This window comes from Scyliorhinus canicula, chromosome 6 (assembly GCF_902713615.1).
Source record: "Scyliorhinus canicula chromosome 6, sScyCan1.1, whole genome shotgun sequence".
Taxonomy (NCBI): Eukaryota; Metazoa; Chordata; class Chondrichthyes; order Carcharhiniformes; family Scyliorhinidae; genus Scyliorhinus; species Scyliorhinus canicula.
The window spans coordinates 108,423,472-108,435,018 of record NC_052151.1 but is presented as its reverse complement, the minus strand read 5'-3'; positions in this window follow the sequence as shown (position 1 = coordinate 108,435,018).

Sequence of the window (11,547 nt, the reverse complement as noted above, 5' to 3'; positions counted from 1 at the left end):
CCGGCGCGGAGCGCCCTCTGCAAAGCCTGTTGCAAGAAGGGACAGTTTGCTGCAGTTTGCCAGGCCCGCTCAATTGCAGCTATTGTCCCGGCACACCCCACGCGCAGCCAGTGCGTGCCGCCATCTTCCCCTCTCAGACCACAAGCGGCCAGTGGACGCCGCAATCTTGCTCGACTTGCAACACGTGCGGCCCGTGGGCGCCGCCATCTTGCCTGACTCAGAACCAATGGGCACCGCCATCTTGCCTGACCCAGGATACATGCGGCCCGAGGGCGGCGCCATCTTGTTCCTCCCAGGACCAACGGGCGCCACCATCTTGCCTTCCTCACCACACGTGCAGCCCCAGCGCACCTCCATCTTGCCCACAACAGGTGCGGTTTGTGGGCACCGCCATCTTACCCGACTCAGGACCCCTGCCCGTCGGGCACCTCATCCGTCCGCTCATCGCCTGCAACCGCCGACGACCAGCCGCGCCTCGCCTCGGTCACGATTGACCAGTCTCGACCACACAACCTCGCGACTGCTTCAACTAAAGTGAAAGTCAACAGACATGAGATCTCCTGCCTGCTGGACTCCGGGAGCACTGAGAGCTTCATTCACCCCGATACGGTAAAGCGCTGCTCCCTCACGGTACACCCCGCTAACCAGAGAATCTCCGTGGCGATCCGGGGGTACTGCATCGCCACTTTCACTGTACAGTTCGTGGAGTTCAGTGGCTTCCGCCTCTACGTCCTCCCCAACCTCTGCGCTGTCTTGCTACTCGGCCTGGACTTCCAGTGCAACCTCCAAAGCCTAACCCTGAAATTTGGTGGGCCCCTACCACCCCTTACTGTGTGCAGCCTCGCGACCCTTAAGGTCGACCCACCTTCCCTTTTTGCAAACCTAACCCTGGATTGCAAACTCGTCGCCACCAGGCGCTGATGGTCCAGCGCCCAGGACAGGACCTTCATCAGGTCTGAAATCCAGCGGCTGTTTCAGGAAGGCATCATCAAAGCCAGCAACAGCCCCTGGAGAGCCCAAGTGGTAGTGGTCAATGATGTGTTAGGCAGGTTTGTTCGTTGTGGACTGCACTTGTAAACAGACATCAAACACTGGAGAAGATCCAACACTGTTTTATTCAACGATGGAACTGATAAACATATTCAGCTGTGGGTCGACACTATACTGAACTGACTGGAGGCCTTGTACTAGCCTGACCAGATTTACTAGCTACCGCATGGTGTTTGCACTTGCTAGCTCGTGGACTCTGACTGTGTCAGTGGCTGGGCCCTCTGGCTTTATAGTGGTAGTGTCCTGTCTGGTGATTGGCTGCACTGTGCTGTGTGCTTACTGGTCATCCTGTGTGTCAATCACTGCCTGTCTGCACTCCATTATATACAGGAGTGGATATTATGACAGTCAAAACTGGGGAGAAAAACAGGATGGTCGTTTACTATAGTCAGACCATCAATCGGTACACGCAGCTCGACGCGTAACCCCTCCCTCGCATATCTGATATGGTCAATCAGATTGCACAGTACCGGGTCTTCTCGACAGTGGACCTGAAATCTGCCTACCACCAGCTCCCCATCCGCAAGGCGGACCGCCCATACACTGCGTTCGAAGCAGATGGCAGCCTTTACCACTTTTTAAAGGACTCTGTTGGGAGGGCTGAGAGTACACAATTTTTCTCTTCGGCATCACCAACGGGGTCTCGATCTTCCAACAGGAGATGGACCGAATGGTTGACCAGTCCGGACTGCGGGCCACCTTCCCGTACCTGGACAATGTCACCATCTGTGGCCACGATCAGCAGGACCATGACGCCAACCTTGCCAAATTTCTCCAAACCGCCACTCTCCTCAACCTCACGTATAACAAGGAGAGGTGCGTGTTCAGCACGAACCGCTTAGCCATCTTCGGCTATGTGGTCTAGAACGGAGTTCTGGGGCTCGATCCCGATCGCGTGCGCCCCCTCATGGAACTCCCCCTCCCCTACTGCCCCAAGGACCTCAAACGGTGCCTGCGGCTCTTTTCGTATTATTCCCAGTGGGTCTCAAACTATGCGGACAAGGTCCACCCACTCTTTCAATCCACTGTTTTTCCTCTGACGGCCGAGGATCGCCAGACCTTCAACCGTATCAAGGCCGACATCGCCAAGGCTGCGATGCACGTAGTCGACGTGATGTTACCATTCCAAGTGGAGAGCGATGCATCAGACGTCGCTCTGGCCGCCACCCTCAACCAGGCAGGCAGGCCCGTGGCATTCCTTTCCCGTACCCACCATGCCTCCGAAATCCGCCGTTGAAAAAGAGGCCCAAGCCATCGTTGAAGCTGTGCGACATTGGAGGCATTACCTGGCCGGCAGGAGATTCACTCTCCTCATTGACCAACGGTCAATTGCCTTCATGTTTAATGACACACAGCGGGGCAAGATCAAAAACGATAAAATCTTGAGGTGGAGGATCGAGCTCTCCATCTACAACTATGAGATTTTGTATCACCCCGGTCAGCTCCACGAGCCCCCCGATGCCCTATCCCAAGGTGAATGTGCCGGTGCACAAGTGGACCGACTCTGGACCCTGCATGACAACCTCTGTCACCCAGGGATCACACGTTTTTACCATTTCATCAAGGCCCGCAACCTGCCCTACTCCATCGAGGAAGTCAGGGCGATCACCAGAGACTGCCAGGTCTGCGCGGATGGTAAACCGCACTTCTACCAGCCAGACCGTGCGTGCCTGGTGAAGGCCGCACTTCTACCGGCCAGACCGTGCGTGCCTGGTGAAGGCCTCCCACCCCTTTGAACGCCTCAGCGTGGACTTCAAAGGGCCCCTCCCCTCCACCAACTGCAACACGTAATTTCTCAGTGTGGTCGATGAATACTCCCGATTTCCCCTTTGCCGTCCCATGCCCCGACATGACGTCTGCCACCATCATCAAAGCCCTCAACACCATCTTCGCTCTGTTTGGTTTCCCCGACTACGTCCACAGCGACCAGGGATCCTCATTCATGAGTGATGAGCTGCGCCAGTACCTGCTCAACAGGGGCATTGCCTCAAGCACGACGACCAGCTAAAACCCCATGGGAAACGGGCAGGTGGAGTGGGAGAATGCGATGGTCTGGAGGGCCGTCCAGCTGGCCCTTCGATCGAGAAATCTCCCGGACTCCCGCTGGCAGGAGGTCCTCCCCAACGCACTTCTCTCCATTCGGTCGCTCTTGTGCACTGCGACTAATGAAACCCCCCATGAACGTCTCTTTGCCTTCCCTAGGACGTCCATCGATGCTCCCGGAGTCACCGATGACCAAGCCGCCGGAGTCGCCACCATCACTACGGCGCTCACGACGACAGATCAAGGCACCAGACCGCCTGAATTTGTAAAATTATCTGTACTTTGAAAACACAATTTTTTGTATATAGTCCTCCACCACCCCCTCCGGATTCATTTTCAACAGGGGGTGAATGTGGTAGTCACCACTGATGTATATATTGTATATATAGGATGTTGATATAGGTGCTTTACGGTAAGGCCCCTGTACTACAGGTATGGGAGTAGATTCCTGCCCGCTGGCTCCGCCCAGTAGGCGGAGTATAAATATGTGTGATCACGTACAGCAGCCATTTTGTCAGTATAATAAAGCCTCGCTTACATTCTACTCTCGTCTTTGCGTAATTGATAGTGCATCAGAGGGGGTAACAAGCAGGATAGTTAAAGGGGAGTAGATGTAACGCACTTGGATTTCCAAAACGCCTTCAATAAGGTGCCACACAAATGCCTACTTAATAAGATAAGAGGTCATAATGTTGGGGATAGGGGATTGGCTAACTCATGGAAAGCAGAGAGTTGGGATCAGAGGTGTGGTGATATGCCTGTGAATATAGTAAGAAGTCTTACAACACCAGGTTAAAGTCCAACAGGTTTGTTTCAAACACGAGCTTTCGGAGCACTGCTCCTTCCTCAGGTGAATGTTCACCTGAGGAAGGAGCAGTCCTCCGAAAGCTCATGTTTGAAACATACCTGTTGGACTTTTACCTGGTGTAAGACTTCTTACTGTGCTCACCCCAGTCCAACGCCGGCATCTCCACATCATGCCTGTGAATACTATTGTACATAATTAGCAACGTGACCTCCAACCAACTGGTGGTGTCAGACATTGGTCATGTGACATGGCACGCTCGCCAGTTGGTAGTGAGGCATACAACAAGACAGTCACGCATAGGGTAGTTCCAGGAGAGTTCACAGAACTCAAATAGTCACCTTGTCTATGTAGCATTTTATTTATTATCTTTCCACGTGTTAATCAATAAATCATCATTCTAGTTATGTCACCAGATGTCCTGTGTGGATCATTGCAACAGCAAAACTTTCGGGAAACGATCCAAAAAAAAAACCAATCTCGAGCGGGAGCTACCAAATGTGCGACCACTTACACCATTGCTGCCACTGGAAGTGAGGAATTTATTCACAGTGAATCTGTGGAATTCTTCACTGCCGAGAGCTGTAGAGGCTGGGTCGTTAATTATGTTCACGGCTGAGAGAGACAGGTTTTTAATCAGTAAGCGAATTAAGGGTCATGAGGATAAAAAAGGAAAGTGGAGTTCAGGATTATATCAGATCAGTGATGATCTCATTGAACAGCAGAGCTGACTCGATGCACTGAAAGGCCTACATCTTAAACTCTATGGTCTTATTTCCAGTTTTTCGAAGCCTTGTATTCTTTCTTACGAAAAACATATTTATTGGGCTGGATTCTCCTTTTCAGTGGCTAAGGGTCGGCTCATACAGAGAATTCGCAGAGGTTTTACGACCAAAATGTCGGCATGGACCCCTCACCGATTCCAGGACCCCAGCTCCCACGCCAAAAACGGCCGGAGAATGGCCGGGTCTCTTGCCACGCTTGTGCACAGTTGACAACCTGCAGTGATCGTTCCATATAACGTGGCGCCAGCCTTGTGTGGACCCAACTCGCCATCTGCGGCCCCACAGGTCGCCTCTACCAGTCCCCCCCACACTGGCGGAAGGCCCCCCCCGACCAGTGGCACGGATCCATTTAATGTAGATAGACATCCTAATCCATTTCACTGGGGCATGATCCAAAATAATGGGATTAAAAACAATGCTTCTAAAACAGTTAACAAAAGCACAGAATCACAGGATCTTTACAGTGCTGAAGGAGACCATTCGGTCCATCGAGTCTAACTACCTTTCTGAAAGAGTTGACATGAGGTTCTATGACAGTACGGTGATCGGCCCTCACTCCTCCCCCCCAACCTCAAAATATGGCATTAATTCCTTTTTTCAAACATCCTGGGTGGGATTCTCCATTTGCTGATGCTGGAATCTCAAAATGTGATTGGGCGGTGAAAAGGTTCCAAAGCCAAAATCATGGCAGATGCTGATTTGACACCAAATCGCGATTCGCCGTCACCTCGACAGTGACATCAATGCATACCGGAACGCACGTACAGTAAACACCGTTTGCATATCATCATCGAGCCCTACATGGTATTCTCCGGGGCCTCTGCGATTCTCCTCCTCCGATGGGCCGGGTTTCTGATGGCGTGGTTCACTTGTGCTTTTAAAAGTGATGAGGGACAGAGAGGAGGTAGGGCACAGAAAGGAGTGGCTGTAGGGCAGCACATTGGCACAGTGGCTTAGCACTCACGGCACCGAGGTCCCAGGTTCAATCCCGGCTCTGGGTCACTGTCTGTGTGGAGTTTGCACATTCTCCCCGTGTCTGCGTGGGTTTAATTGATTGCCCCTTAATTGATAAAAATAATTGGGTAGTCTAAATTTAAAAAAAAGAAAGGAGTGACCATGGGCTGCCGGGCTGGACACTGGCCGGGCTGGGGAGCCCTGCAAGGGCCGGGGAAGGGAATGACTCAAGTACAGGCTGTGAGGCCAGGGTGACCCCCCCCCCCCCCCCCAATTTACTGGGATGGTGCCCAGTCCCGGATCGCCATTACCGTGGCTATCGATGGCGCCGGAGCGTGGTGACTCTCTGTGAGCTCTCCCAAACAGATCCTCTTTTTAAATCTCTTATAATTTACCTTGTGTTGCCCTATTGTGTATTTTATTTTATTTTCATGTACTAATGATCTGTTTGAGCTGTTCACAGAAACATACGTTTCACTGTACCTCAGTGCACGTGACAATAATCAAATCCAGTCCAATTTTGCTGTGCACCCACTGACCACCGACCTTGGCCCCTGGTTCTGCAGAGTGACACCGGTCGTATGGGTGCACCCACCCCTGCACCTCAACCAACCCCAACCCCCGCCCCGCCACATTGTCTCCCACCCGGCTGCCACCAACCGGCTGCCCATCCAGGACAACACCCATAGAAGCCCCTACAGGGGCCGCGGTGCATACGCCTGGTGAGGGCAGTGCCAACCAATCAGGAATGGGCACCAGGGCAGGAGGCCCCATGGTGCCAGCCACCACTGGGGCCAGGGGTGCGGGGATGGGGGGGGGGGGGGACATGTGGGGTGAGAGCACGCAGTGCCATGTAGCCTGGTGGACCTGGCTGGGCACAGGGGTTTGCACCATGCTAACATGTCTGCCCCCTGCAGACACTGGATATTGGAATTCAACCAGCAATGGTGGCCTTCCTCCTAGTCACCGGAGCCCTAGGGGATGCCCTGCGGCTGTACGAGTGGGCGCTGCTCAAGGAGGAGGAGGAAACTGTACCAGCGGAGTGGATCGCAGAGGGACAGATGGCAGCCACCCAGGTTGGGGGGCCGGCCGCCCAAAAGGCTGAGGAGGTGGGTGTGCTAAGGAGGCGCCGTATGAGGCCTCGCATGTACAGGCATTGCCTGTAGACAATATATAAAACTATATATAATACATAAAACTCTCCCTATCAACAGCCACTTTCATTCTCAACAGCACTCACATTCATTCTCCCCATCAGCAGCCACATTCATTTTCAACAGCAGTCACATTCATTCTCCCCATCAGCAGCCACATTCATTCTCAACAGCAGTCACATTCATTCTCCACAGCAGCAGCCTCTTCTCCCTCCCACCAGCAGCCAGCCTCTTCCCTTCATAACCAATAGCTACTTTCTGCTCCACCCACCAGCAGCCACTCTCTTCTCCCCAATCCAGCAGCCAATTTCTCTATCCCCTACCCACCCCCAACACTGCATCACTTCCCCCACCTGGTAGGTGCTCCATTCCCCCCACCTTGTAGTCAATCCCTTCCGCCTCCCCCCCCCATCCGACAGCCACTTTGTTCCTGACTGGCAGTTACTTTCCCCCTGATCGGCAGTCAGTTTCATCCTGCTCGATGACCGTTTTTGACCACTTGGCAGACATTTTGATTCTTCGTCCCTCCTAGTAGCCTCACTGCAACAATTGTGCCATATTTTCAGGCCTCAGATAACTGCTCCTCCATTCAGAAATTATTGCTCTCCAACATTTGCTGCTGATTGGCTCAGTAGTGTTTCCCTCAACAGCAAACATGGGAGAGAACTGGCCTGCGATTGGTGGAGCAGTTCCTTGAAGAATCTTGAAATTCACTTGCCGACATTTTCTGACAGAGGAACTCTGTGGGCTGAGTAGAGCGGGCTGGAGGATCAGATAATCATATGCGAGCCAAGCAGTATGTTGGACAGGATTTATTTAACAGGTCTGCCATGCAATTCCTGTGGAAAGTTTAAAGAGGTGGTCAAGTTTACAGTATCAGATCAGGTGACTCGTGGCAGCTATTCGCGATCTATGGTTTTCCTGTATTCTATTGTGTCCTTTAATTAAATAGGTCTTCCTTAAACATTCCATGTCTATGGTTAGCTGGTGAAGTTGTGGGTAATTCTCAGTCAGTTAGTTTCCTGTCATCGTGACAATATTAATCACATATTTTTGCGATACCTGTCACAACAAAACAAAGAGTAACATTTTACAGAGAAACAAAATGCAAGAATTATTTTGAACAATGCGGAATAATTTTATACGGATGAATTTCTGATTTAATTTTGATCAACTATGGAAAATCTCCAAAGAAGTGGGTGAAGTCTTTGTTCGATCCTTAATGTGATACTATTTAATCAACCACTTACTTTTACAGCAGCAAAATGGGACACGAGCCCAATAACTTGTTCTCTTAAAGCTAAATGAGGTTGTGCTTGAGATTCTAGTTATACTTGAATATTGACTCAACCACATCACAAGGAAACATAGAGTCACATGAATCACATACCTGGCTATCACATGTTAGATTGGATCAACAATATCAAGTTGTGCAAACCACAACCTGGTAACATTTTGCAAGGATATCGCATAGTCAATATATTGATTGTGTGTTCAAACACTAAAAAAATCTGTTTCGGAATAGCCACTGTTACATGTTAATATCAATTTATATGGTGATAATAAAGTCACTACATATACAAAATCAATTTGGAATCATATGGTTGTGTGGTTTGATTATATTTTTCAGCTGCATACCATCAATAGTTTTGTGAAATTTACACTCTAGTTTGGGTTTGAATTTTTGTTTCTTCAAATACCGTCTGGCCCTTGATTCCTTTCAAAAAGCTGAGAAATGCACAAACATAGTAGCCCTGAACTTGGTACCAAAAAGCATATCTAATCTGTTTATTTTAAAAGCATCAGAAACAATGCATTATAAAGCTTGTAATCATGATATAGCATATAGCACCAGCTCAGTAAACTTGAATTTAACAGTTAGATGAAATTACCATTTTGATCAACTTAATTAGCAGCTTTAGGAAAAAATTACCTGAGTGTATGATTAATGACTATTAGTATATAATGAATATGATCTATTATTACAGTAATTGTATTAACATCATCAATACACATCAGACAACCAAATTAATCATTTTTGCATTTTGGTTAATGCTGTTGCTGTTATCTCTGCTTCTTGCGTGTAAACATTTTTTTCTTCATAATACAGTAGTACCATTGCTTCAATAAACCTCAATAATATTCATTTATCTCACATATCATGGATTTTAAAACACATTTTTTTTTAGTTCTTACCATGATACATTTTTCTCAGATAACTGGACCAGTACAAACATGTTCTGGGATCTCTGCTATCATTACTCCATAAATCAGCAACAGCCAAGTGGATAGTGAATTGCTTTCAAACTTTCTGTGTTTCTGCTGTGGCATCTGTTTTTAGCCTCTATTTGGTATATCCCTGCAGTGCAATGTTAGAAATTGAGAACACACCATGCAGCAAACAACTGATGTAAACCCATACAGGGTTTAGGGGAGATGGTGGCATAGTGTGGATGTCTTGTGGCGCAGTCATAGAGTCTCTACCTCTGAGCCAGGTCAAGTTCAACTCAAAGACTTGATGGCCATGAAAGATGCATTCATAATGTGGCCAATCGATTATCAGCTTGTAAATCCTTCCACTATCCCTGATGCCAAGCGGGAAGAGTTTCCTGTTGAGCCAAAATGTAGAAGGCAACAGCAAACCACGGCAGTAGTTTGTCAAGCATAATCTGCATGATCATGGAAGATCAATCCAATGGAGGTCCATGGTTATTGACACTCCCCTAAGAGATGATCCCTGAAAGAGGAGATGGGGGAGCAGTATTTTCACTGGCCGAGTAATACAGGGACCCAGGCTAATGCACTGGTAGAATTTGAAATCAATTAATGAACTTGGAATATAAAGTTAGTCTCGATAATGGGGGCCACGAAGCTATCATCAATTATTGTAAAAACCCATCAGGTTCACTACTGCCCTTTAGGGAAGGAAATCTGCCTCTTTACCTGGTCTGGCCTACGTGATTCTTGACCGAGAGTAATGTGGAAGTCTTTTAATTGCCTTATGACAAACCTAATCAGTAAGGATGGGCAGCAAATGCTGGTGTTGCTAGTGGGACACACATTCTTTCACAGAGTAATTCTCTCAATCTGCTGTAGAGTTTATTAAAACACACTGTGACACTATGGAGTAATGCAACTTTCTATTTTATCATTTCCCTGCAAAATGTTCTATCACCTAATACTGTGTGCTCACCTCGAGAACATAGAAGGAGGAGGACATTCGGCCCATCGAATCTGCACCGACCCACTTAAGCCTTCACTTCCACCCTATCCCTGTACCCCAATAACCCCATCTAACCTTTTTTTTGTCACGAAGGACAATTTATCATGGCCAATCCACCTAACCTGCATGTCTTTGGACTGTGAGAGGAAACCGGAGCACCCGGAGGAAACCTACGCAGACATGGGGAGAACGTGCAGACTCCGCACAGGCAGTGACCCAGCGCGGAATTGAACCTGGGACCCTGGCGCTGTGAAGCCACAGTGCTATCCACTTGTGCTACCGTGCTGCCCTATAAATGAGAAATAAATACAAATGAGTTAATGTACCTGGAGCATGTAGGCAATTGCAAAATTTATTCAGTCACTTGTTAGTTGAAGCTTGCTTCTTTCCAAAGACTTTTTGTAGAATTTTAACTGTTGGGTAAAGTGTATGGTGGGGATTTTGGAAGATAGGTTTGGTTGTGGGGGTTAATGGCCTGAAAGATTGGGTTGGGTCAGAGAACTGGCATGATCCCACTCTCCGCTGAGCTTGACCAGGGTGTGTTTGCATGCAAAACCCTCGTGGAGTTGATGGGTGAATAATTTGAATGTGGAAATAAATACTTAATTTTGAATTAAACCCAGAATTCTTGTTTTAACAGCCAAAGCATGAGCTTCCTGAGATGTATTTGAACTTGCCGGAGTTAACAAGTCAGAAGCACAGCAGGAACCCATTGTTCAATGAAACATAGGCTTGAAAATCTTTAAAATGTGTAACTGCACACCTACTGGCCAACCTATGGCAAAGGCTTGACCTCGTGGATGATCATGCTCTGAGAGCCTAACTTCACTGTTTTAAAGATGATTTCAACTTTGTACAAATCATTACAACTAGCTTGCTTGATCTGAACTTCACTGTTTTCAGCTTTCATTGCAGCAAGGGAGCAACTTGTGCAGCTACAGCATGGATCTCTGATCAGAAGCAATAGGAGAGGTCACACCAACACAGTAGCTCTTGGTGCCATATATACAGCTCCAATATCAAGACCTCGAACAGCAGCTGCCTTCTCTTTAGTCATATGCCACTCCAAACGTCAGAAAGGATGGAGACAGAGCTCAACCATTCTCCACCATGGCTGATACACATCTCATAGAATCGCTATAGGGCAGAAGGGGCTCATTAGGCTCATCGAGTCTGCACCGATCCTTGAAAAGAGCACCCAACGTCGGCCCAAGCACCCACCTTATCCCCGTAACCGCACTTAATTTTTCTTTTTGGACACTAAGGGGCAATTTATTATGGCCAATCTACCTAACCTGCACATCTTTTGACTGTGGAAGAAACAGGAGCACCTGGAGGAAACCCACGCAGCACAGGGAGAATGTACAAATTCCACACAGTCACCTGAGGCCGGAATTGAACCGGGGTCCTGGCGCTGTGAGGCAGCAGTGCTAACCACTGTGCCACCGTGCCGTCTCTGGGGTACTGCATTCGAGATAGCTAGGGCCATAGATGGTAAGGTGCACATCACATGCAAGTAGGCACTGGAAATGT